This window comes from Tenrec ecaudatus, chromosome 13, assembly GCF_050624435.1.
Source record: "Tenrec ecaudatus isolate mTenEca1 chromosome 13, mTenEca1.hap1, whole genome shotgun sequence".
NCBI classification, from domain to species: Eukaryota; Metazoa; Chordata; class Mammalia; order Afrosoricida; family Tenrecidae; genus Tenrec; species Tenrec ecaudatus.
In genome coordinates, this window is record NC_134542.1 from 35,416,889 (window position 1) to 35,444,558 (window position 27,670).

The 27,670-nt window shown below is 43.1% G+C and overlaps 1 protein-coding gene and 1 pseudogene across 2 annotated transcripts in view; one reads left to right on the forward strand and one right to left on the reverse strand.

Annotated features, from left to right (window-relative positions):
- CD28 (CD28 molecule) overlaps positions 1-27,670 on the reverse strand; it is a 116,820-nt gene that overhangs the window by 62,424 nt on the left and 26,726 nt on the right. The window lies entirely within an intron of this gene.
- On the forward strand, positions 12,843-13,729 carry LOC142424711 (large ribosomal subunit protein eL6 pseudogene; annotated as a pseudogene).

Genomic DNA, 27,670 nt, shown 5'->3' on the forward strand with positions numbered 1-27,670 from the left:
CACGGCGCCTGTGCTTTCTTTCAAGATTATTAGTGGTTTGGTTAACCTGTGAAAGAAAATATCTGTGAAAAGTATCATCGAGCGTTATCGCACCATTTCATGCACCCCCCCCCACTGCTGTAACTTATTGACTGTCAATAGCATATGAATAAATAATATTAGCAGCGCAGGCCAAATGCCACAGGATAGCATTCAGCAAAAAGAAAGATGTAAACGAAGGCTGGCTTTTTTCTTATCCTTCTCATCTAAATCCACAAATTCCAATGGAATGTTGAGACTGCAATATTCACTAAATAGTAATATTGTGTTCCATTATGCTGAAAAGATCAGTCTACCCCTTGGATGTTCACCTTTTAAGCCAAAAAAACTATTTGAAGTTATTTTCTTAGATCTGGAGCCAAAAATAGAAAAAAAAATCTGAACTGTGCACAATACCTTTGAGTATTCCTGCTGACATCGAGAGCAGGGCGTTATGGTGTAAATTACTGCTACTCTTCTTTTCTATCTGCCCTTTCATATTTTTACTATATATGATTTATAGCCTTAAATTTAAGATGTTGATACTTTTTAGAGCTTTGAAACTTCCCTAGAAAATTGGATTCTGACCCACTGAGTACTAACAAGATGACTGGGAAATAATTTGGGGGGAATTAAAAATATCACTAATGAACTGGTGTTTATAAAAAGTTACGCTTTGATATTAGCAATTGGACCAACTCAAAGAGCAAAAGCAGCCCACCGTGTGGGTCATAACAAATTGTAGATAACATGGCAGAGAATAGGAGCTCCAGAACACTTAATTGTGCTCTCATGGAACCTATACATAGACCAAGAGGCAGTCATATAAACAAAGCAAGGGAATAAAAAGGTTTTAAATTAGAGTTGTATTGTTTCACCGTACTTATCCAGTCTGTATGCTGAGTAAATAATCCAAGAAGTTGCACTATAAAAGAACATTGGCTTGATACTGGATAGTGTAAGATATGTCCCAAAAAATCTATTATAGGGGAAAAGATAATAATAAGGGTCCCTGGCGGTTGGATGGGGGAAGGAAAGGGGAAAGAAAAATAAAAGAGCCCTGGGTTGGAGAAAGATGCATTAGCAACCTGCAATATGTAGAAAACACGACCTTACTTGATGACAATATGGAAGACTGGAAGCACTTTCAAGGGTCAAAGATAACATGATACGCTCAACATAAATAGAAATAAATAAAGCAGGCTGGCCTGTTTTCCTCATTCGTACCCACAAATCCCAACAGAAGCACCAGTCCTCATTTCATAGCGGTGCTTTATCCCACCGTGTTCTGGGTTACAACTGACCCCAGAAAACAAAGCTCCTCACAAGCAGACCACGAAGTGGCATCACATAGTCAAAGGGGAGAATGAATTTGTCAACGATCTCATATTACTTGGATCCACAAGCATAGCTGGTGAAACAGTCAGGAAAGCAAATGCCTGGTGCAAATCTATTGCTCATGACCCCTTTACAGTTCGACCAAGCAAATTATAACTTGGAGACCAAAGTGGGCCTGACTCAAGCCATTGGATTTTCCATCACATCAGAGGCATTCCGAAGCTGGACAGTGAAGAAGACGGAAGAGGACTGGATGGGTTGAATTAGGGTACCAGAGCAGACTATTAAATGTGCTATCATTGGTGCTTGGTGCCAACACGTCAGTCAGTCATAGCGACCCTATGCACACCGAACGAACAGTGCCCGGTCCTACACCATCCTCACAATTGTCTCATGTTTGAGTTCATTGTTGCAGCCACTGTGTCCATCCATATAATTGATGGTCTTCCTCTTGTTCCCTGCCTCTCTCCTTTACCAAGCACCATTTCCAGCTCCAGGAACTGGGCTCTCCTGTCTGTGAGATGAAGCCTTCCATATACTATGGACTATGAAAGAAAAAAAACCATGTTGGAAGAAATGCCTCGAAAATGCTCCTTAAAAGCGAGACTGGTAAGCCTGTGTCTCGTGTATTTTGTACACACAATCTAGACCATGAGAAGGACATAATGCTTGGCAAAACAGAGAGGATCCATGAAAATTAGGAGATGGTTTGACCCAGTGGCTGAAACAGTGATGAGGGTGGTACAGGGCCAGGCAGTGCTTCATTCCATTAAAGTATATGATCACTATGAGTCAGCGTTGACTCAGCATCTCCTAATGACAACGAACAACAACAAAATCTCTAATCAGTATTCATGTATGGTCTTTTCGCTATAGAAATCTCGAGTTTTGGCAGGAGCATAAAAGGAGAGAGGGGAAGAGATTGCATACACGTTTTTAATTATTTATAGCAGGAGCATAAAAGGAGAGAGGGGAAGAGATTGCATACACGTTTATGCTTCCAGGTTACATTTCTTATTGTTCGGTTGTTGTCAAGTGTCACCGAATACGTTTCGATTCATAGCCACTTTATGCACAACTGAACGAAACACTGCCTGGTCCTGCACCATCCTCACAATTACTGTTAAGTTTGCCCCATTTCTGCAGCCACTGTGTCAATCCATCTCCTGAACGGTCTCCTTAACCTTCTACGTTGCCAAGCATGAAGTCCTTTTCCAAAGATTCAAACCCCCTACCTTCTGTGTAGCAGTCCAAAGCGTTCACACAGCATCCAAAGCGCTCCTTTTATCTTGAGCATAAAAGCTTAAAGGAGCAGCAAAAGTAGGCCTAAAGGCTAACATTTTGTTTTGTTTTTTAACAAGATGATTGAAAATGAAGTCAAATTAAATTAGGGGTTTTGTCCATCCAACTCTTTTCAGGCCTAGGCTTCACCATTCTTTGAGAGCTGCTTCCTCTGATTCCCCTCCACACACCTGCACTCCAAAGTAGGAGTGCGGCACACACCTGCTGGGCCCTACCCTGGAGTGTGAAGTCCATGAGGTCCTACAGCGGTTCTCAACCTGTGGGTCACAACCCCCTTGGGGGTCAAACGACCCTTTCACAAGGGTCCCGATTCATAACAACAGCAAAATGACAGTTATGAAGTAGCAACGAAAATAATTTTATACTTTGGGGGTCACCAAAACATGAGGAACTGTATTAAAGGGTCAAAGTATTAGGAAGGTTGAGAACCACTGCCCTAGAACATGTCCGTCAAGTTCACTGAGTATTACATCTCTTAGAACTATCTTGGGCACATAGCAGATGCCCAATAAATGCTTGATGAGTGAACTTACCCTTGCAATGTATTTACTTTTATCTTTTCAAATTGATCTTCTCTTCCCAACCTATACGTGGAAACAGATTATTCCCCTCCTTAGGTATTGTTCATTGCCTTTTCCTGCAGGACTGTCTTTTCTAATTTTTTAAGGCATTACCATTCAATAACTGACAATTAACTGCTTCTTATCGATTTCCACACAGTGCAGCCTGATAATGGAATGGAAGGCTGTTTCCTCCCTCCCGGCCAGGTAGCCCCACAGATTGGGCCTTTTGAAGATTCTAAGAGTAGAGTCCTCGCAGGGTTTCTACATAGCTCCACAGGCACAATTTCCTAAGGACTGACGTTTCCAGAGGGACACTTCCCTTTGGGAAGTGGCTAAGAATTCATTTTCTCAGGGGAACAGGGAAAGGTCGGTGTTCACTCCCCATGCCTGGAAGTCAGTCCGGTTCTCTGCTTTCACTGAAGGAGGAAGAGAAGAGGGTCTAGATCCTCTTCAAGCCAGATTGAGGGCTTGAAGAGCTTCCAGGATTTAGAAAGAGAGACTTCGGTAGGGCCCAGCAAGAGCCCGAGTCATAAAAGGGCCAAGCTGAGGGCAGAAATGTCTGTGTCTGCTGCTTCCCAGGCCATCTGGCACACGGAGAGATATTTTAAATCAGGACAAGGCCATGTGGCAACCTCAAAAGCCACACCCTTCGAATGTTAGCCTCCTCTGCTTTCAAGGGCAAGTGTGACACAGGACACGAAAGAAAGGCTGAGCTGCGGGGGTATCGACCTATAGAAATGCTGTTGCCTTAAAAAAAAAAAAAAGATTAACTTCCTAGTTCTTTTCTTTTACTAAATATTCTGTTGACAATTTATCAGTCAAATTTGGATGTCCCAAATGTCCAGATGTGTCCTAGATACCGCCTAAAATGTCAGGAAGAGACTTGAATTGATTTAAATATGGGGTGTTTCTGTTTCACAGTAGAAACATCTCTTCTGAATTATACATAGTCTTTCATGTAACCCTTGGAGGAAATAGGAAAAATATAGTAACTGAGAGGAAACTCTGTTTCATTTCATTGAAGTCGAGTTTCTCCATGCGTAATCTGAGTTGTTTGGGCTCAACCTTAAGAGAGGAAGACACACGACCCTAGGTGCCGAGAGATGGAAGAACTGACCAAGACGCCGTCTGAGAGACAGATTTTATTTGCACCGGTGAGCTGACAGCCCGGATGCAGGACTGCCCCACAGGTGGCCTTATGGACAAGAGAGTTTCACTGAGGGGAGTGAGTCACTGGCAGATCCTTTCATTGTTTGAATGAAGTGGGCCCCCGAAATCCTTCCCATCATAGTGCTAACCCACCCAAATTCATTTTTAAGTATGTGCAGTTCGGCTGAGGGGAGGAAGCAGAGACCATGTATAATGCCTTTGGCTGGGCTGCAAGGCCCCGGCTGTCTGAGTGTGTGTGTGTGTTGGGGGGCGATAGGGGTTCCTCATCCAAGTGGACCAAGGACACAAGAAGAATGGCTGCTGGGCTGAAGGGAGAAGGTCTGCTTAGTTCATGGCCGTTTCTCAGAATATTACTACAGGAGGGTTTTTTCCTTTCATTTTAAAAAGCTATTTTATTATTTCCAATCATGTTGAAAATGCAAAAGTAACCACTAGAGAATGAAAAAATGATTTGAGTTTGGGCACAGGAAGGGAGAAAGATTTTAAATAAAACTCCTTAACTCCTTAGTACACATTTCAGGTACACAACAGCCACAGTGACCAGTGACTGTCATGTTGACATTACAGATGTAGAACACTTACCATCAAGAAAGCTCTATTAGATAGCACTTAGACTAAAAAATTATGTCTGGGCACTATCTCAAAGAAGTCATAAGGATCTCCATTGTCTACTTCAACCTTTGCATAAAAGGGGGAGGGAGGAGCTTTCCCAATAAGAAATTTATATACAAACCAGAATCAACACCTGAACTCAACATCACCAACAATTTGAAAAAGAATAACAAAATAAGCCTGCAGTCACTATAAGAAAAGAGAAAAATATAAGGATTCAAGTAGAAATAAGTGAAACAGAAAACAAGAAAAACATCAAGGGAAAAAAAATCCTGCCTCACTCATTCAGAAATATCAAGACGAAAGGAAGGCAAAACACACTAACATGCCATCATCAATTACATACAAATTTAACAATACCACAGTGATTCATAAACAATGGGAAACCTTCATTTACAAAAAGAAACAGGACAGAGTAACTCAAACAAGTGACAAAAATAAAGTCAGAAAGCCTTCCTGAGCAAGAAATGGCATTGGCACTACCTTATAAGGGCTTGAAAAGAATTTTATTTAGTTATTTCCTATGTAGATAAAGTCAAAGCAAACAAAGAGTAAATGCTAGAAGATTTCAGGAAACACTACAAGAACAAACTTTCAAAATACATAAAACCTTAGGAACCATACAAAAAACAACAAATATAAATCCAAAAGATTTTAGCAATAGGTAATACATTGAAAGGGCAAGAAGTAAAATTGAATCACAGAAGTGTCAACTTTTTTTCATTTTTTCTTTCGTTGTGTTTTATATTATTTTTTGAGGCCTCTTAACAGCTCTTGTTAACATTCCATACATAAATTGTACCAGCATATATTTTAGATCATTTTATTAGGGGCTCATATAACTCTTTTCAAAATCCATACATACATCAATTGTGTAAAGTACATTTATACATTCATTGCCATCATCATTCTCAAAACATTTGCTCTCCACTTAAGCCCCTGGCATCAGGTCCTCATTGTTCCCCTCCCTCCCCACTACCCCCTCCCTCATGAACCCTTGATAATTTATAAATTATTATTTTGTCATAGCTTGCCCTGTCTGAAGTTTCCCTTCACCCACTTTTCTTTTGTCTATCCCCCAGGGAGAAGGTTATATATAGATCCTTGTAATCGGTTCCCCCTTTCCAACCCACCCTCCCTCAACCCTCCCAGTATTGCCACTGTCACTACTGGTCCTGAAGGGATCATCCACCTTGGATCCCCTGTGTTTCCAGTTCCTATCTGTACCAGTGTACATCCTCTGATCTATCCAGATTTGTAAGGTAGGATTGGGATCATGATAGTAGCCGGGGGGTGGGGGGGGGTTGAGGGGGGCGGCGGGGAAGCATTTAGGAACTGGAGGAAAGTTGCATGTTTCATTGTTGCTACACTGCACCCTGACTGGCTAGTCTCCTCCCCACGACCCTTCTGTAAGGGGATGTCCAGTTGCCTACAAATGGGTCTCAGGTCCCCAATCTGCACTCCTCCTCATTCACAATGATTTGATTTTTTGTTCTTTGATGCCTGATACCTGATCCCATCAACACCTCAGGATCACACAGGCTGGTGTACTTCTTCCATGTGGACTTTGTTGCTTCTGAGCTAGATGGTCGCTTGTTTACCTTCAAGCCTTTAAGACCCCAGATGCTATATCTTTTGATAGCCGAGCACCATCTGCTTTGTTTACCATATTTGCTTATGCAACCATTTGTCTTCAGTGATCATATCAGTGAGGTGAGCACACAATGATATGTTTTTTTGTTATTTGATGCCTGATACCTGATCTCATCGATACCTCGTGAGCATGCAGGCTGGTGTGCTTCTTCCATGTGGGTTTTGTTGCTTCTGAGTAGATGGCTGTTTGTTAACTTCAAGCCTTTAAGACCCCAGACGCTATATAGTTTGTCTTCAGTGATTGTGTCTGGAAGGTGAGCATCATGGAATTCCAGTTTAATAGAACAAAGTGTTCTTGCAGAGGGGTACTTGAGTGGAGGCCCAATATCCTTCTGCTACCTTAATACTAAAAGTATACATATATGCACAAAAATCTATTTCCACCCCCTCATATATAAATATATGTACATATGTGTATGCCTGTATTTAGACCTCTAAAAATGCCCTTTACCTCCTAGCTCTTTCCTCTATTTCCTTTTACTTTCCTCTTGCCCCACTGTCATGCTCAGTCTTCATTTGAGTTTTAGTAATTCCTCTCGGTTACATTACTTTTGGTCACACCCTACTAGGTCTCCTACACCCTCCTCACCACCGATTTGGATCATTTGTTGTTCCCTTGTCTCTGGGTTTGTTAACACCACTACATTTTCCCCCACCTCCCCCTCTCCCATGTCCCCTAGAACTGTTGGTCCCATTGTTTTCTCCTCCAGGTTGTTCATGCAGCCTGTCTTATTTAGAAAGAACTGTGGAGATAATAACATGCACAAAAACAAGACAGAGGAAAACCAAGCAACAAAGTAAAACAAAACAACAACAAAAAACCAATGACAAAAAGAAACAAAACACAACAAGAAAGAAAATCTTGTAGTTAGTTCAAGGACTGTTTGTTGGCCTTTAGGAGTGTTTTCTAGTTGAGTCTGATGGGGCGTCAAAACCTGACCCCAAAGTCTATTTTTGGTATTCCCTGGAGACTTCATTTCTCTGTTCCCCTTGCTGTTCTGTTGTACGCCCTTAGTGTTTTGCCTCGGTGTGGTGGGATCAGATCAGGTGGAATTCCCACACTGTGTCTCCAGTGTTGTCCCCTGTAGGGCTATGTATGGGTCAGTAAGGGATGTCGTGTCGCACAATGGGGCCAGCCATATGGTCTTCTCTGTGGATTGGCTGCTCTGGGTGGGAATCTCTTCATCAAGGCTTGGTGGGCCAGGATGTGCTCCACTCTCTCTTCCTCCCCCTTCATTTGCTCCCGTGTGCTCTGATCAGATATGTCCCTCTCCCAGAGCTGTAGATTCAGTGCTGTCCTCTGAAATAAATTCTTCCATGGGGAGGGGCAGGTGTCCACATAGTTGGGATTGGGGTCGGCCCCTCAGACCTCTCCAATGATTTCCTTGTATCAAGCATATTTGTACATATGTTGCCATCATCATTTTCTAAACATTTTCCTTACTTGAGTCCTGGGGGATCAGATCCTCTTTTTGCCTCTCTCATTTTAAAACATCAAAAATACTCCTGATCATCTTCTAGATTACAGTGCTATAAATTAAAAATCAACAATAGAAAGGTCAATGAGGAAAAATCAAATGCATGATCACTAATGAACAGTCTCCTTAAGAACTACTGAGTAATCGAAGAAATAAAAAGTGAATAAAAACATGCTTGAATCAAAAGAAGATAAAAACATAACACATCAAAAGCATTGAGACACAGGAAAAGCAATACTCAGAGGGTAATGTATAATAATAAATACAGACATCAAAGAAAGAAATTGATATACCAAGCACCTTCCAAGTGTGAAGTTCAAATTTATACATGCGTGTTGGAGTTCCAGGACAAAAATATAACACCTTCAGGATGAGACAAAGATCAGTGTTTAACAAAGAGGGGAGAGATGTTTTCTAAAGAAATCACTGCTCAGGGCACTAACCCGCCCAGGGTGGTAGTATTATTTATATCTCCACAGGACAGGGAGAGACCAGACTTCCACCCAATGCGCCAAGACATGAATACCACATACCGGCATGTACCAGGGAACCAATAGAGAGGTCTGTGAGGCCAGCCCCAATCTCAACTATGTGGACACCTCCCCCACTCAGAAGAATGCACTTCAGAGGACAGCACTGGGGCTACAGCTTGGGGAGAGGGGCGAGATGGATTAGAGCACACCACAAAGGGATGGAGAGGGAGGAGAGGAAATTTGGCCTACCAAACCCTGAGGGTGATGTTCCTGCTCAGAGCAGACAACACCCGGGGAGGACCGTAGGGCCGGCCCCACCATGGGACATGGCGTCCCTCACTGAACCATGGCGCTGCGGGGACAGCACTGGAGACACAGTGCGGGAATAGTGCACGATCGACCCCATCACACAGGGGCGAGGCACTGAGGGCGTGCACCAGAGCAGCAGGGGAGCACAGTGATGAAACGCCTGGGGAATACCAAATTAGACTTTGGAGATAGAGTGTGGAACCCCCTCACACTCAACCAGAAAACACTCATAAAGGCCCAAAACAGACCTTGAACGATTTATAGGGTTCTCCATTTTTATCAGTGGCTTTCTTTTTGTTATTGTTATTTTGGGTTTTTGCAGCTGTTGTTATTGTTTTGTTGGTTTTGACTTCCTCTGTTGTTTTATTTGGCTTTGCCTGTTTTTTGCACTTATTAATGTATCTGCATGTCTGTCTAGATAAGACAGGCGGGATAAATAACTCAGAGATGAAAAGAACAGGACCAATGGTTCCAGGGAATACGGGAGAAGGGAAGGTGAGCGAATAGAAGGGGGCAGGGGTACCAACCCAGGGACAAGGGAACACGTGAACAAAAATCAATGGAGGTCATAGGATGCTTAGTGGGGCGTAATCAAGGGCAATGTAGCAGCAAGGAATTACTAAACCCGAATGAAGACCGAACATGATTGTAAGACAAGAGGAAAGTAAAAAGGAAATAGAGGAAAGAACCAGGAGGCAAAGGACATTTATAGAGGACTAAATACAGGCCTAAATGTACATATATATATTTATATATATGTGTGTGTATATATGTGTATATATATATATATATATATATATATATATATAAAATGAAAGGGGAATAGACCTATGTATTCATATCTACATGTTAAGATTTAAGGTTGCAGGTGAACATTGGGCCTCAACTCAAGTACTCCCTTAACACAAGAACACTTTGTTCTACCAATCCAGCATTCTGTGACTGATGCTCACCTTCCCGACACAACCGCTGAAGACAAAATGGGTGCATAAGTAAATGTGGTGAAGAAAGTTGATGGTGCCTGGCTATCAAAAGATATAGCATCTGGGGTCTTAAAGGCTTGATGATAAACAAGCAGCCACCTAGCTGAGAAGCAAAAAAAGCCCACGTGGAAGAAGCACACCAGTTTGTGTGAGCATGAGGTGTCGATAGGATCAGATATCAGGCATCTAAGACCGAGAATAAAACCATAGACAAGGTGAATGGTGGGGGAGGCATGGAGTGGAGACCCAGAGCCCATCTGTAGACAATTGGACATCCCTTCAAGGAGAGGTCACAGGGAAGAGATGAGCCAGTTAGGGGAAAGTGTAGCACCGATGAAACACACAACCTTCCTCTAGTTCTTTGGTGCTTCCTTCACCCTACTATCATGATCTCAATTCTACCTTACAAATCGGATTAGACCAGAGCATGCACATTGCTAGAGATAAGAGCCCACAACACAGGGAATCCAGGATAGACAAGCCCCTCAGGACCAACAAAGGGCGTAGAAATACCAAGAAGATTAAAGGACCATGGGGAAGAAAGGGGGAATTGATCACAAGGATCAATCTAGAACCCCCTCCCAGGGGGACGAATAATGGAAAAGTGGGTGAGGGGCAACAGAGGATGATGTAAGATATGGAAAAAATAATCTATATTATATCAAGGGTTTGTGAGGAAGGGTGGGCAGGGGAGAGGGAGAAGAAATGGGGAGCTGATATCAGGTGCTCAAGTGGGAAGAAAATACTTTGAAAATGATGATGGTGGCATATGTGCAAATGTGCTTAACACACTGGATAAATGTATGGATTGTGATAAGAGATGTAAGAGCCCCCAATAAAAGTTTTTCTTTTTTAAAAAAAAAGAAGAAAGAATTCGTTGCAAAAAATAAAATGAAAGAAATGTTTAGAAGCATAATAAAGTTTCAAAATAAGTTATATAAATAAAGTCAAATAAATCAGCCATCTTAATAAATACAAACAAATGCACTCACAATGAAAACATTATTCTCAGATTGGATTGAAAATATTTTAAAACGTAGGAAGAGGCATCTTAACAAGCAGGTTTCCTAAACATAGTAACACATAATTAAGGTAAAGAGATAACGATTTCTAGTTAGATGGTGGATTGACCCAGAATTGCTGGTTTGGTAGGTGAGCGAAAGGAATGGCAGTGTCAGAAAGGTAAAATAAAAATGGGAAAAGATCAAGGGGACAGGACACAGATTCTAGATTGGCTCATAAAAAGAATGATTGCAAAAGGTCTGCAAATGGGCAGGAAACTGAACAATCACGGACACGGTGGTCTAGGCGGGTTCCAAAGTCAGTGTGCACACAATGAGAGCAAAGAACTGGTTTGATCCCGTCACATTCAAACGGATGTCGAAAGAAGCCAATGGTTCCTTGTTGTATCTTGTCAAACATTTTTATTATAATCTATAGAATTATTAGAGATGTGAAGAAAAAATTTACAGCAATATTTTTATAACTGAAGTCTGGCTTAGGAAAGTAGTCTTTTAAACTACGGACAGCCTTGAATTCTATTTTAGAGTTGTGCAGACAAGGCCACAGAAAAACCAGTCATCTGTCAACAACCCAAATTTCCTTGGCTTTCAGGGCAATTAAGGTACAGAAATCCAAAAAATATCTAAGCAACCGCTGACCTTTTATGCTACCAAAGAGAATCCGCATTTCCTTCGGTAAAGTTCACTTTTATTTTTCTACATTATCCATCTCTGATTTGAAGAAAAATAAACCTTAAAATATTTGCAAGACACATGAAGTGGAAGCTTTAGCTGAGTTCAGTACAGTAAGTACTGGTTATATAAGCCCCTTAATGGGTCTGCAGCTGCCAAAACCCTTTGAATTTTTAAAGGCTTAGCTCACATGCCACCCCTTCCTTAATTCTCCTCGGACATCCTCTAGCCCAGTGGTTCTCCACTTCCTCACGCCACGACTCTTTCATACAGTTCCTCATGCGGTGGTGGCCCCCAACCATAACATTATTTTCATTGCTACTTCATCATTGTCATTTGGCTACTGTTAGGAATCGGGTGACCCTTGTGGAAGGGTCATTCAACCCCCAAAGGGGTCATGACCCACAGGTTGAGAACCACTGCTCTAGCAGAAAGCATCCTTACTTCCTCTGCATTCCCTCTCCACATTGGTAACACGGTTAACATATCAATTCCTCTGCTTATATTTGCATATATGTATTTATAGACAGATAAATAGAATATGTATTTATTTACCTAAGTTGTATTTCACAAGAGGATAAATATTTGGGGGGCAGTAACCACGCTCACCGAATATAGCATACTATTAAAATATGACATAGAAGCTGCACATGGACTCAATCATAATGTGAACAAGCTGCTGGATCAGGCAGTGTTTCATTCTGTTGTACAGAATCCCTGTGCATCAGAGTGGACTCAACACCTGTTACTGAGAACAACAGCAATCTGTATAGCGGAAGAGGAAATAACTATTGATTATATCAAATATTGATAGTTGGTCCATTTTCAGAATAAATGAAGCATGGTTTATTCCAAAGGAATTTACTCTTCTCCCTGAACTAAAGCGGTTGTAGCCTAACCGTATCAGGCTAGCATAAGAGGGTGATTGACCTTCCAGAACTGTGTAGTCAACATCTCTCTGCTCCAAAGAATACCAACCAACAAACGATGATTTCCTTGGCTGGGTTTTGACATCGCAGCTTTCTGCTTTTGAATTAATAACTTCAAGACAGATGTTCTTTCCTTTCTGATGGTTTGCGATTGGTGATCCCTGGAGGATGGAGCCCTGACAGAACAAGGGGGAAGTGCTCAGCTGATGCTCCGCAGTCTCCCCCAACCCCCAGCATCTTCTCAAGAGAAAGATCTGGCAATCTGCTCCCACAAAGATCACAGCCTAGAAAAAGCTCTGGTCTCTTTCCCATCATGCAAGATGGTGGGTGAAAAGGCTGAGAAGAAAGCCAGACACCAAGGAGAAGCCTAAAGTCAAGAAAGCAGATGCCAGCGACAAATTCAGAAGACTAACTTCAAGGGCGCCAAGCCCAAGAATGGCATGCCCCCCCACCCCCCTGTAGCTGAAATCCTGTCTAGTCAGAGGGATTGGCAGCTATTCCTGAGCAGAAAGGCCATGGATAAGAGGAATAGTGAGCGGCCACATCCAGGGTTGAGAAGAAGGAAAAGGTCCTTCCTACTGTCACAACGGCAGTTGGTAGGGACCAGAATGGTGGTGCCTGAGTAGCTAAGCTGCACAAAATGCTTAGGTATGTATTGCCCTACTTAATATGTCTCTTGGGAGCTGTTGGGCCAAAGCAAAAACAAAAAAAACAAAAAGTCAGTCAGCACGCAGGAAACTGCTCCCGCATCAGCCCCAGGGAAATTCCTGATCATCCTGGCTGGACCAACAAGGCAAGAGAGTCCTTTCTCTGAGGCAGCTGGGCAGTGGCTTGCTACTTGTGACTGGAACTCTGCCTCTCAATCGATTTCCTTTATGTAGAACACACCAGAAACCTATCATTTCCACCTCCACCAAACTTGATATCAGTGCTATGAAAACCCCCAAACATCTGGCAGATGCCTACTTCAAGAAGAAACTGCACAAGCCCCGGCAGAAAAAAAGGCGAGATCTTTGATGCAGAGAAAGAGAAATATGAGATTACAGGATCAACCCAAGGTTGCTCAGAAAGTCATGGCCGGAAAAGCATACCAAAAACGAAAGCCATTGCCCAGCTCCCAGGCTACACGCGTGTTGCGTTCACTCGCTCAAATGGAATTTGTCCTCATGCATTCATGTTCTATATTTCTCACAAAGAACCCAATTAAAGAATTGATACATTAAAAAAAAAACCTATGAGGCAGTTCCACTTTGTCTCATGGGATCACTATGGGTAGAAAGTCAACTCATCCATACACAGTAACAACAAATCCTCAAAGAGTCGTATAGCTCATGTCTATCTTCTACATAGGAGAAGGCATAGGGGTTACGCATTGGGTTTCACAAGGTCAGAAGTTCGAAATCCCTTGCCAATCCATGGGAGAAAAAAGAGGCTTTCTACTCCCATAAAGAGTCTCAGGATCTCAGGGACAGCGCTACACTATGCAGTCACTATGAGTTGGCATTGGCTCATATGACAAACGAGATCTACCATCTGTCATATGTATCCTCCCCTCCAGTCCACAATAGAATCCCTAGCGTGCGGCAAAAGCTGTCAAAACATGGGCCATTGTTCATGGAGCCCGATGAGACCTTTGAGCTCAAATATGTTTCTCCCGTTTCCATCTTCACCAGAGAAGAAGACCACCTGGTGGGTAGCCACGACCTCACGGTCTCAGAGAAACACTTACTTGTCAAAGGGTACAGGTTACGATTTGGATTATTACTGTAACACCTAAGGAAGGCACCGCTTTGGGAAGTATGTTAGAGAGAGATGCTGCTCAAAATAATAGTAAATGTGTTTGGACACCAGAATTAACACTGAGGCATCAAAATGTTACTCTTAAATCTCCATCAGGGGTTCTCTGCACCACAGCAAAGTCATGTACTATCCCAGTGGAAGCAATTTTCTAGAGACGTTCAGAGATTCTCGCAGTATGAAGTTTCCAAACCGGTTCTTCCCGAGCCACCTGTAAACTTGTTCCAAAGTCAAGTTCTAAGGCCCACCCACGGCCTATTGAAGTAGAATCTCTCGGGCTGGAATCCCATCCCCTTCAAGGGATATGGATACACAGTGAAATCTGAGGACCACTGCTCTAGACTAGACCCAAGTGTGGGCTATGGGCCAGAAGAGCATCAGCATCCACTGAGAGCTTGTTAGAAATGCCGAACTCTACCCAGGACCTACGGAACCAAACATTGCATTGCAATGAGATTCTCGCATGATCTATATATGTGTACACATTAAGATGTGAAAACCATGACGGAAGATGAAACTGAGAAAAATAATCATCTAAATAAACAAAATACAAGGCAGTGTGGAGCTGCCCCAGAGGGTTTCCACGATGGTTGTAAATTTTTCAAGGAAGCGTCTGTCTCATCTTTCTCCCATGGACCAGCTGGTGAATTTGAACCAGTGACCTCTTAGTTAGCATCCCAACCAGTGTATCATCAGTGCTCCTTCCAAAAAGGAGGGATTATTATCACCTCTGCTTATTAGAAGGATAGACGGCCTGGTGTCTTGGAGATTTCTTGTAAATTATGTCTGTTGAGCTGAACCTATGAAGAGAGGGGGGAACCAGATAAGAAGAAAGCAAGAGAGATTCCAAGCAAGTTAAAGAATTTAGATTTTTATCTGGAGACACTGGAGAAAGCACTAATTATTCTAGAGAGTAACATGGACTATGGAAACTTCAGCAGATATGTGTGGATGCAAATATGCATAGTAGATAAGCACGATAAATTCAAACCATCATGAATGAACCCACAAGCCGATTTCAAGTTTAAAAATAAACCATCATTATTTGAACTACTAGCAATTATATTCTCTCCAAGGAAGAAGGTGCAAGTCTGTTTTTTTCTTTAATTTTCAATTTTAACAGTTTGGTTGACATATAATCCGCATACCAAACAATTCAACAGTACCATCATATTAAAAAAGAGTGTGTAATCATCACCAGAATCCATTTGAGAACATTTCCTTCTGTCTTGTACTCATTGCCATTAGCTCCCCATTTCCCCCCAACCTCCCCTGTAAAGGAAGCCTTAGTTCCCTAGACATGGCACAAGGAGAAGCAGCTAAGTATCCAGGGATGCTTTGCAGTAGAGACAAACAGAAGGGAAGAACATTGAAACGCTGCCTGAGAAATGTCGGAGAAAATGGGAAGCCCCTCCCTCAGTTTCAGCATCAGCTCTTAGGAAGAGTTCCAGAAAACAGGAAGGAGAGCAAAGTTTGAGTGGCATCCCAGTGTTATTGTCGACACCTATGTGACAACCTTTTAAGCTAAATCTGTACTTCAGAATTCCCCCCCAAAATTAGAATCCCTCTCCTCTCTAGCTTTAACGTTCACAAAATAAAATAATGCAGATTTCTTTGGAACTTTAATTAAAAATTATAAATACTTCAGAAATAATTACTTGATGTCTGTAAACAATAACAACAAAAAGCCTCCCCCTCCTTCACCTCTTCTATTTTTGCTCACATTTTGATTTATCTGCAAAGATTTCAAAACGCATTAAATAGATTAAGGAAGAGGAGTTAGGGGGACAGGATTCCTTGCATCATCTGTTTTATGCATCAAAGTTTTTCCTCATCAAAGAAACCGAATTTTCTCCTTTTCTTTAATAGGGAACCAGTCTTAAAGGAGTTTCTCTGAGACGTTTTGTAACGCATGAATGGTTCAAAAGAAAAAAAGTTTTCATTCTTAGTTGCCCAAACCAAAGTTCAACCTCGTAAGGCTTCTCTGCCGCAGGGCGTGTTGGCATCAGTGATGGACTGGGACGCACACCCAGGCCCTCCACTGTCAGGAAGGCTGGGACCTTGTGTGGCTTTTATGGTTGTTTCTGATCCAGACACCATCGTGAACTGGAGATCCTCAGAGACGTGGTGCAGAGGATCAGGGTCACTGGTGGGTTCAACAGAGATCAAAGTGACCCTCCTTCTAAGGAGTTCCCTCATTTCCCCAGTCTGTTCTTACAGAACCTATCTGTAAACTGTGAGGACAGAGGGAAAGGAGGCGCTGAGTGTGTGTTGTGTGTGTGTGTGTGTGTGTGTGTGTGTGTGTGTGTGCGCGCGCACGCGGGGGGCAGATGGCTTGCTTCCTGCCAAAAAGACATGAAAGCAACTCACCTGCCTCCCACAGCCTTGTTTACCTTCATCTTCTTTCAGTCACATCTCGTCTTCCCCAGTCAAATAAAAATGAGAGGTCACCCAAAGCACTAAATACAGGCAGTCCCCTCATGATGGATAAGATCTAGTCCTGCATGTGTGTCCGGAAGTCGAACAGGTAGGAAGTTGGAACAGGTGCCTGCGGTTTTTGTGTAGCTTTACTTGAGTGCAAGAAGGAGGCCTGGCGGCCTAGTGGATTATGTCCAACCCCAAATAAACCCAACTCACTGCCTTCAAGTCAAGGCCAACTCCTAGTGAGTCTGTATGACAGGGTATACGTAATTGCCCCCTGTGAGCTCCCGAGCCTGTAACTGTTAACGAGAGTAGAAACCTTCGTCTTTCTCCCTCAGAGTGGCTGTGGTTTTGAACTGCTGGCCTTGCAGATTGCAACCCAACTAGTAATCACTACGCCACCAGGGCTCCTAGTGGACTTCCATGTAATGAACTTCTAATTGTTTGAACCCACCAGTTGCTCCTCAAAAAGAAAGGTGTTGCCATCTGCTCCAGGAAAGATCTAAAGTCTCAGAAACCCAGAGAGATAGCCCTACTCAAGTGCGTGTCATGCAAGGAAAGTCTCCAAGCACATGCAACAAGTAAAGGTGGTGGTGATGAAAACGTGTTGCCAGTAGGGATTGGTTTGATTGTTTCAAAATGAGAGCAAATTCACATCAAATTGAAGGACAAGTATAAATTTGATCTTGTAACATCATACACTATAAAGCAAAGAGAAATTCAATTCAACTGCTCCTTAACCAAGACTTGATCCAATGATCTCATGCTTGACATTCATTTTTGGTCATAGAGTTTTAACTACATTGTGGAAAACAGTGATAAATAAAAAACTTAAATCCTCTATAAAATTCTACCATTTTAGTACAAATATGTTCATGTATTTACTTCAATTATATAAATAGGCCAATGTTTGCATACACACTTATGGATCTATTTCTAAAACTCCCTATGAATTTTTTTTCTGTTTTAGAATTAATGCAAATAAAATATCTACTTAAAGAACATAAAAAAGTTACCTACATTATACCAAAATTACTATTTGTTCCCATTATCTCAAAATTTTGGAGATAGAAGCAAAACAGATTATTAATGGATGAATAATCATTCAATAAATATGGTACAGGAAATCGACAAATGGGATCTAATAAGAATAAAACACCTGTGCACCTCGAAAGACTTTGCCAAGAGGGTGACAAGGCAACCCACAGACTGGGAGAAGATTTTTAGTAATGACACGTCAGACAAAGGGCTCATTACTAAAATCTACAACACCATCGTGACCTGCAAAAAGAGGAAAACAGTTAACCCCCTAAGGAAGTGGGCAAAAGAAATGAGAAGAACTTTCACTAGAGAGGAGATCAATATGGCCCATAAATATATGAGAAAGTGCTCAAAGTCCCTTGCCATAAGAGAAATGCAAATCAAAACAACCATGAGATACCACCTAACACCCCTGAGGCTAGCCCAGATCAGTAAATCAGAGAGCAACAAGTGTTGGAGGGGCTGTGGTGAAGTAGGAACCCTCCTCCACTGCTGGTGGTCGTGCAGATTTGTACAGCCACTGTGGAAAGCAATCTGGCGATACCTAAAGAAAATGGAAATTGATCTACCTTATGACCCAGCCATCCCTCTACTGGGCATATACCCGGTTGAAGCAGCAAATAAAACACGACCAGTCATATGCGCTCCAATGTTTATTGCGGCACAATTCACAATAGCAAAGACTTGGAAACAGCCTAAATTTCCATCGATAGACGAGTGGATTAGCAAACTTTGACACATACACACAATGGAGTATTATGCAGCACTGAAAAGCACCGATGAGCACATGAAACACGTTATTTCATGGGAAGAGCTGGAAGGAATTATGTTAAGCGAGGTAAGCCAGACCCAAAGGGACAGGTACAACATGAGTCCCCTGAGGTAAGTACAATCAGCATGACAGAAATAGAAGAATAAACATCCATCCCACAATAAACGGGAGGAAGCATAGATAGTTGGAGGGAGGACAGGCCACACCTAGGGAGGTACATGAGAGCCCAGCATAAAGAAGGAGTAGTGGAGTAGGGAGAGGGAGAACCGGGAGAGGGAGAATCTGAATGGATGGTATGCGGGGGGGGGGGGGGGGTGGCAGGGTACTAACCCACCCGGGGGAGAGTATCGGTTGTGTCCCCACAGATCTGGAACATGCATACGGACCCCAACATGACACACCAAACAAGGAGGGCAACGCAAAGTACAGAGGCCTACACAAAGAGGCTGGACGACAAGCCGGCCCAAACCAGAATTAGGCCGACCCCCACACTCGAAGGGAATACCACAGAAAACAAAAATAGATCGTCTGGAGTGGGAAAGGAACTGACCCACCACACCACATCCAGAAGAAAGCTGAAACAAAAGAAGGAGAAAGGACGTAGTGGAGTACACCTGGGTCCACCAAGCCCAAAGTCGATAGACTAGCTATAAGGGCCCGTCATACAGAGAGGACCATTCAGCTGACCACACTATGAGAAACGACATCCTGCACCAACACATGGCCCTACATGGGACAGCACCTGAGACACAATGGGGGATGGGCGACTGAGCTGACCCCGCCACACTGAGGCAAACACTGGGGTTGTGCAATGGAGCAGCGGAGGAAGCAGAGCAAAGGGAGCCCGAGGGAGTATAAAGGATGGTCTAAAGGCCAACGAAAGGACCTTGAACTACTAGCAATTTTTCTTTTAATATTTGCTATCTTTTTGCTTAGTCTTTTTTAATTTGTTTTGTTTTTTACCTTGTAAATTTTGTATGTTAGTGACTTTTCTGCTTATCAGCGTGTCGATGTTGCTTCTGTCAAAGCCATGTTCTTATGGGCCACTTGGGCGCAGTCAAAGTCATATCCATTTGTATGCACATATTACTATGTCAGCAGGTCCACCTAGACAAGATAGGCTGGACAAATAATGAGAGAAGAAAACAACAGGACCAACGGTCCTGGAGGGACATGAGAGCGTGGGAGGTAGGGGAAGGGAGGAGGTGTCGCCCAACACAGGAACAAGGGAACAGCGAATGGTTCAAAACCAGAGGAGGGAGGGGAGGGGAGGACTGGAAGGGAGTGACCAAGAGCAAGGTAACTGAGAGGAACTACTGAATCCAGAATGAAGGCCAAACATGGTAATGGGTCGGGAGGAAAGTGAAAGGAAATAGAGGAAAGGAGTAGGAGGCAAAGTGCATACAGAGAAGCCTAAATACAGACATGTACATATGTAAATATATTTATGATTATGGGGGCAATAGATTTATATGCATATATTTATAGGTTAAGTAGTAGGGTAGCAGATGGACATTGGGCCTCCTCATGCATAATCCCCCAATACAATAGCACCTCGCCCTGCTAAGCAGCCATTGCAGGATACCCATCTTCCCGACATGATCACTGAAGACAGCTGTGTGTAAGCAAATGTGGTGAAGAAAGCTGATGGTGCCCGGCTATCAAAAAAAGATATAGCGTCTGGGGTCTTAATGGCTTGAAGGCAAATAAGCGGCCATCTAGCTCAGAAGCAACAAAGCCCACAGAGAAGAAGCACACGGCCTAAGCGAATACAAGGTGTTGAATGGACCATGTAGCAGATACAAAGGAACAAAAACAATCATTGTGTGATCACCTTCCTCACATAATGGCTGAAGACGAAAGTGTGCATAAGCAAGTGTGGTGAAGAAGGCGGATGGTGCCCGGCTACTGAGAGATATAGCGTCTGGGGACTTAAAGGCTTGAAAGCAAACAAGCGGCCATCTAGCCCAGAAGCAACCGAGCCCACATGGAAGCAGCACACCAACATAGGTGACCATGAAGGACAGAGGAGACCAGGTCTCCAACATCAAAGGTGGGGTGGTGGTGAGAATCACATCACCGTGAAAGAGGGGGAGTGCATGATGGGGACCCAATGCCCACCTGTAGAGAGCTGAACACCCCTTCCAGAGGGGTAGTGAGGAGGAGATGGGCCACACAGGGTTCAGTGTAACAACAATGAAACTCAAAACCTTCCTCTAGTTCCTGAACGCTTCCTCCCCTCCCAATCATCATGACCCCAATCCTACCTTGCCTTGCGGACCTGGTTGTACCAGAGGATGTACAGCGGTGCAGTGGGGATCTGGAGGCACAGGGAATCTAGGACAGACGAACCCTTCAATACCAGCGGTGGGAGTGGCGACACCAGGAGGGAAGGGCATGTAGAAAGGGAGAACCGATCTCGGAGATCTATGTGTAACCTCCTCTCTGGGAGACTGGCAAGGGGGAGGCGGGTGAGGGGAGACGCCGGGGAGTGTAAGATAAGATATAATAAGTATTTATAAACTATCAAGGGACCAGGGGTGGGATCGGGGAGGGAGGGGGATGGGGGGAAAAAAAGGGAAACCGAGCTGATTCCAGAAACCCAAGTGGAAGGTGAATTATGAGAGTGACAAGTGCAACGAATGTATAAGGGTGCTTTGCTCATTTGATGTATGTACAGATTGTGATAAGAGCCTTATGAGCCCCAATAAAAAGATTTTTAAAAAAAAGAAAATGATTAGGGCAAAGAATGTACGGATGTGCTTTATACAATTGATGTATGTATATGTATATGTATGGATTGTGATAAGAGTTGTATGAGCCCCTAATAAAATGTAAAATAAATAAATAAATATGGTACACTTGGCATCCCAGCTTTAAAAATCTATAAACATATATTTTGTTACTTTACTATTATGCATCAATTGTTGTGAATAAATACTTGGAGACCTCCTGGCAATTGAACATTTCTTGGTTGTATCAACAAGTAAGTTATTTTAAAAATGACTAAACTAACATTTTGTTTTTTAAATGCTTTAGTACTCTAAGAAAATTTTAAATGGCAATCATCATTCCATATCAAGTGACTAATCATTTAGTGTGATATTTTATTCCTGTGAGTGAGGCCCAAGTATAAATCTACCCAAATGGTAAAGGATAAATGCTCCTCTTTGATTTCCCGTTTCAGAAAAAAAATAAATGCATTTGTTCTAGTAAAGGCAAGTCTTACATGCTTTCAACTCTGTCTTCTCCCATCTCCTCTGGGGCTCCTGAGACATTCCACCTTCTCCCCTGAATGCTCCTACTCACTTATTTACACAAACACCCCAGGCACACAAATGTCTTTCCGCAACCCACAACTACTAGTTTATCTCTACACTTCCTGCCTCACTTCCTCATCCTGAATCAATTCGAGCAATTTGGCTTGAAAGCGTATAGCTATGGATATGTTTTTCCAAACACTAATATCCTTTTAAGGATCTAAGTCATCAGTCCTTTCTCGGGCCCCATTCCCATAGGAGGCCTTGTCTGGAGGAGGCATCTAGTCCCCGTCCTAGCATCCTGTTTTGTGCTGCGCCCCCCCGCCCCCCACGTCTTCTCTCTAGCTCTAGTCTTTTCTGGCATTTCTGTCTCCCCCATAGGTTCACTTCCTCTGCTTGTCCGGCAGGTAAATGTATTATGCACGAATCTGCCTTCAGGCTTCGTTTCTCTCTGGGCCTTATGCCTTTGATGCGCCTCTGCAGGAAAAAGACCTTCAGATCGTTGTGACTGAAGAAATGCATGCCATCAATGCATTGAAGCAGCAGGCGCTAACAGAGAGAGTGACCCTGAGGTGACAGGAAGGCCTGCAGGGAAATTAGTGCTCAGCGGAGGCAGACAGGCCAGGAAGGCGCACCACTCGCACCAGGGCTCCTTGCCGTCTACTGGAGCCGCCTTTCTCCTCTCCCTCTGAAAGAAGTGGTTGAGAGCATTGACTCATGTCAAGATTCCACCCTCAGGCTAAGGAGGTGGGTCCACACTCCCCCCACCCCGTCCCACCCCCCATGGGAGCCACAAAGACGCTCAGGTTTGTGGATGTGGCCTGGAGCCATCTGCTTCTCCCACTGGGGCCATATTGAGGTCTAACTGGGTGTTGTGCTGGGCTTTCCCATCCAATGTACAAGCCTGACAAGACGTCTCCTCCTGCTGCTGGGTGATCGTGGTGATTTCACTGCTTGACTGACCAGGAAACAAGTGACCCTGGACTTGACAAGGGTTGGTCCTCCCCTGACTCGCTGGGGACAATGCTGCACATAGTTGGCCAATCAGAGATTGACCGTGATGTAAAAGTGGGACAATCGCTTTAAAGCAGTCCCTGCGTGGCACAAACAGTCACGGGATTACTAACCAGAGAGAGTGGGCTGTTCAAACCCACCCCGAGGAGTACGGCCTGAAGACCTGCTTCTGAGTAGCGATTCTACTCTGCACACATGTGATCGCCATGGGTCAGAAATGACCAACAGCGAGTCTGATGCTATGTGAAGGGTTATAGGGTTTTGAAATACAGAATTTCATGAATAAAATGCATTGATCTAAAGAAAAAATTAAGATTCCAAATCCACCTACTCTGAACTAAGCTCCAGATCTACATTTCTCTGTCTGCTGGAGCTCTCCACCGATGGACACCTCAAACTCGGCGTGTTCAAACTGGATTACACTTTCCTACTAAGTCTGTTCATCTTTCAGAGGAACTAGAAGAAAAATCTAGATGTCGTGTTCAATTGTCACTCCTTTCCCAACCCCACATTTAGTCACTATGCCTTATAGATTATTCTCATATGGCCCACTATCAATATTGCTTTTTTGTCTAAACTATTCTGAAAGCTAAGATAGGGCTGCTACCTACCCAGTCCCTTTTTCATATCCCCTAACCACTGCTTTCCAAGAAGCTCGTTAAAATAGTGTAATTTCCCTATTGAATAAAGTCCAAACATGTTGGCATGCTACTAAAACTCCCCAAAATGGCCTGGTTTCTTACTGTACTTCCTCATGAATCCCCCACTTTAATAATACTGGATCCTTCAACCTCTGGAGTATAGTGCATGACTATTGCTGCTGTCTGAAATGTTCTTGCCACTTAATCCTACCACTTGTGAAAAATGTCACTTAAAAGACAGATAACAAAGGAAAAAAATCAAATGGGTGTTAGGAGAGATTCTGATACTTGCTCATGAATACAGAGTAGCAAAATCAATTAGGATAAATAATGAAGTCAAATTGCTAAACACAAATTTTCTAAGGGTAGATCAAGAAGTAAAGCAATATAATGAAATCTGCAAAGAATTGGAGTTAGAAAGCCAAAAAAAGTGAGACGATAGCATATCTCACTCTGAAAGAACTGAAGAAAATAATCAAGCCATGAGTTATCATATTGAAGGTTTCTATGAGCAAAATATTGAATGATGTAGGAAATATTAAAAGAAGATGCAAAGGATATAGAGTCACTATAACAAAAAGAACTGGTCAGCAGCAACCATTCTAAAAGATATATAATCAGTAACTGATGGAATTGACGTAGGAAATCTAAGTAGCACTAAAACTACGAGTCAATGTGCATAAGCAAATGTGGTGGAAAAAGCTGATGGTGCCCGGCTATCAAAAGATATAGTGTCTGAAGTCTTACAGGCTTGCAGGTAACAAGCAGCCATCTAACTCAGAAGCAACAGAGCCCACATGGAAGAAGCACACCAGCCGGTGTGACCACGAGGTGTAGAAGGGACCAGGTACCAGACATCAAAGAACAAAAAATCATATCAGTGGGTGCCCACCTTCCCAATATGATCACTGAAGACAACTGTGTGCATAAGCAACTGTGGTGAAGAAAGCAGATGGTGCCTCCCTATCAATAATATAGTGTCTGGGGTCATAAAGGCTTGAAGATAAACAAGCGGCCGTCTAGTTCAGAAGCAACAAAGCCCGCATGGAAGAAGCACACCAGCCTGTGTGACCACGAGCTGTCAAAGGGATCAGGTGTCAAGCATCAAAAAACAAAAAATCACATCATTGTAACTGACAGTGAGTGCAGAGTGGAGACCCAAAGCCCATCTGTAGGTAACTGGACACACCCTTTCTGAAGGGTCACAGGGAGGAGACAAGCCAGTCAGGTTACAGAGTAGCTATGATGAAACATACAACTTTCCTCTAGTTCTTAAATACTTCATTCCCCCACTATCATGATCCCAATTCTCCCTTACAAATCTGGATAGACCAGAGGATGTACATTGGTACAGATAGGAACAGGAAACACAGGGAATCCAGGACAGATGACCCCTTCAGGACCAGTGGTGAGAGTGGCGATACCTGGAGGGTAGAGGGAAGGTAGGGTAGAAAGGGGGAACTGATTACACAGATCTACATATAACCTCCTCCCTGGGAGAGGGACAACAGAAAAGTGGGTGAAGGGAGACATTGGACAGTGTAAGATATGACATAATCATAATAATAATTTATAAATTATCAAGAGTTCATGAGGGAGGGGTTAAGAAAGGAGGGGGAAATGAGGAGCTGATATTAAGGGCTCAAGTAGAAATCAAATGTTTTGAGAATGATGATGGCAACAAATGTACAAATGTGCTTGACACAATGTATGTATATATGGATTGTGATAAGAATTGCATGAGCCGCAAATAAAATCATTTTTAAAATAATTAATTAATTGGTTTTTTTAAAACACAAATCAGAATCAAGGCTCTCCATGAGATGGTTGGACACAGTGGCTGCCACAATGAGCTCAACCCTAACAACACAAGTGAGCAGGGTGCAGGGCTAGGCAGTGCTCTGTACTGCTGTACGCAGGGTTCTTATGGAGCAGAGCTCAGTTGGTGGAGTGCATGCAAGATCCCTACTTGAAGTGGTGAATCAGAGGTGTCTGCCCACAGCAACCACAACTGTCCAATCCTTCACCATTGAAAGTATCCGAGTCACATCCAAGTTCTCCCTCTTTCAGGAAACCTTCCCTGTTCTCATGGAAAAGGTGCCTTGCACAGTAATAATTAGTGTGCTATTACCTTAAAGTAACTTCTAATGAAGTAAAGTAACGAAATGTCTTCAATATGTTTACAAATACAGATGGAGATCCTACTTGGTGTGCAAAACACTATCCAGGATACAGATAACATGCAGTCCTGGCCATCAGAAAGCTTCTGCCTAAGGGGGAGAAAGAGCACTTCATATCTGAACATGTAATCATGTTTGTGTCTTTCTTTGCTAGAGATGCAAAGGCACAAAATGTGAGCATTTAACCAGTATGGGACCTGAGCTAGTAGAATTGGGGGGAGGGCATCTGACTTCCTCCTGGTGCCCAAGGGGAAAGAAGCATTCACCTCCACACCAGCCCAGAGTCAATTGCCTCAAGGCAGAGGTCAGCCATGCCTCCTCCCAACCACTTCCTTTACCCTGTTCTGACTCTCACCATGCCTCGCACAATACTCAACTGTGATCAATGACCCATTGCACTGTCCACACAGAACTCACATGCACTACTCACGATGGGGTTCTTTACGGAAGTTGACAAGTAACCATAAGTCAGGATCAGAAAGTATTAAGGATACAATCCTTTTCTCGGCCAATTGGCAGGCACCTCTCTCTCTGGTCCTCAGCCTCTTGGTCATGTGGCTCTTGGCCCCTTGACCTCAGCCTAAGCAGCAAATGTGACAAATCTCCCTTGGTGCTGATAAATACCTAGAGAGCACAGCATTCTGCAAGGCAGCCTCCTTGCTGAAAGCACTGAGCCTTACCAGATCGATGGGCTAGGAAGTCAGTCCACCACCATCTCATGGTCTCAGTACAGCTTTCCTGCTCCGCCTCATGGTTTCAGTGTAGCTCCTCTGCTTGCTCTTATAGTCTCAGTGCTTTGACCTACACTGCCTCCACCCCTTCAAGTGGGGATCTTGCACGCACTCCACTACTGAATCCTCTTTTTGATGGTCATGGGATTCCCTATGCTGCTTCTAAGCTGGCTTATTCTGGTACCCACCAGAATTTCAAAACTGATTGATCAACGACATAGAATCTTCTACATCTTATTTGCATGCATCCGCTCAGTCATTTGGTGGGAGTTACAAAGAAGATGGCTAGAAGAGCCATGTCAACCAATTTCACTTCAACACAGTGCATCAGCATCACCTGAGCTGAGCCTTGAAGGATGGACATGGAGCTCATTTCATAGAGTAACAAATAGAAAGACTACGTCTCACTTCAGAAATTCTGACTATAAAGTGCACTAAGATGCAAAAATATGACACTACAGAGATCAGTGGGAGTCACATTGCAAAGAATCTTGAGTTTCAGAATCAGTTATCTATTACTGTAATGATTCTGCATAACAAATTATCCCATAACTCTGCTCAAAATGGCTCAAAACGAAAGCCATTTATTATTGCTCATAAGTCTAGGTCAACTGGGCAACTCTTCTGTTCTCAACTGGGTTCATTCGTGCATCTGCAGTTGGAAGTGCATATTGATGTAGACATGTAAAGAAAACATGCCTATTGTATAAATGTGCTTTTCCAGTCTCTGCTCACATCCAATTTACGAACATCCTCCAGGCCTAAGCAAGTCACATGGATGAGCCTAGACTCTGAATGGGAAAAAAATACCAAGTTACAGGGCAAAAGTTGTAGAAACTGAGAGGTCATAAACGCAATCAGTATGCCAAAGTACGCAACAGATTAGTTTGAATATTTGTATTAGAACTGACTTGTACCTATTTCAACATCCGTGTTGATTGAAAACTGTTGTAGAATTATTTTATTCATTCCTATGGTGGCATAGTGGTAACAAGTTGGGCTGTTAACTGCAAGGTCAGCAGTTCAAACCACCACCCACTCCATGGGAGAAAGAGGAAGCTTTCTACTTCCAGAAAGAGTGACCATCTTAGTAACCCACAGAGGCAGCTCTTTCCTGTCCTGTAGGGTTGCCGTGAGTCAGAATTGACTTGATGGCAGTCATTTTTTTATCTCTCCTTAGCAGTCAGCATAATGACGTACATAAAGTAGGCGCTAAATAAAGTTCTGTAGAATAGACATAAATATGTATATTATATATACACCATCCTTGAATTTTTAGAACTTTTTCAAC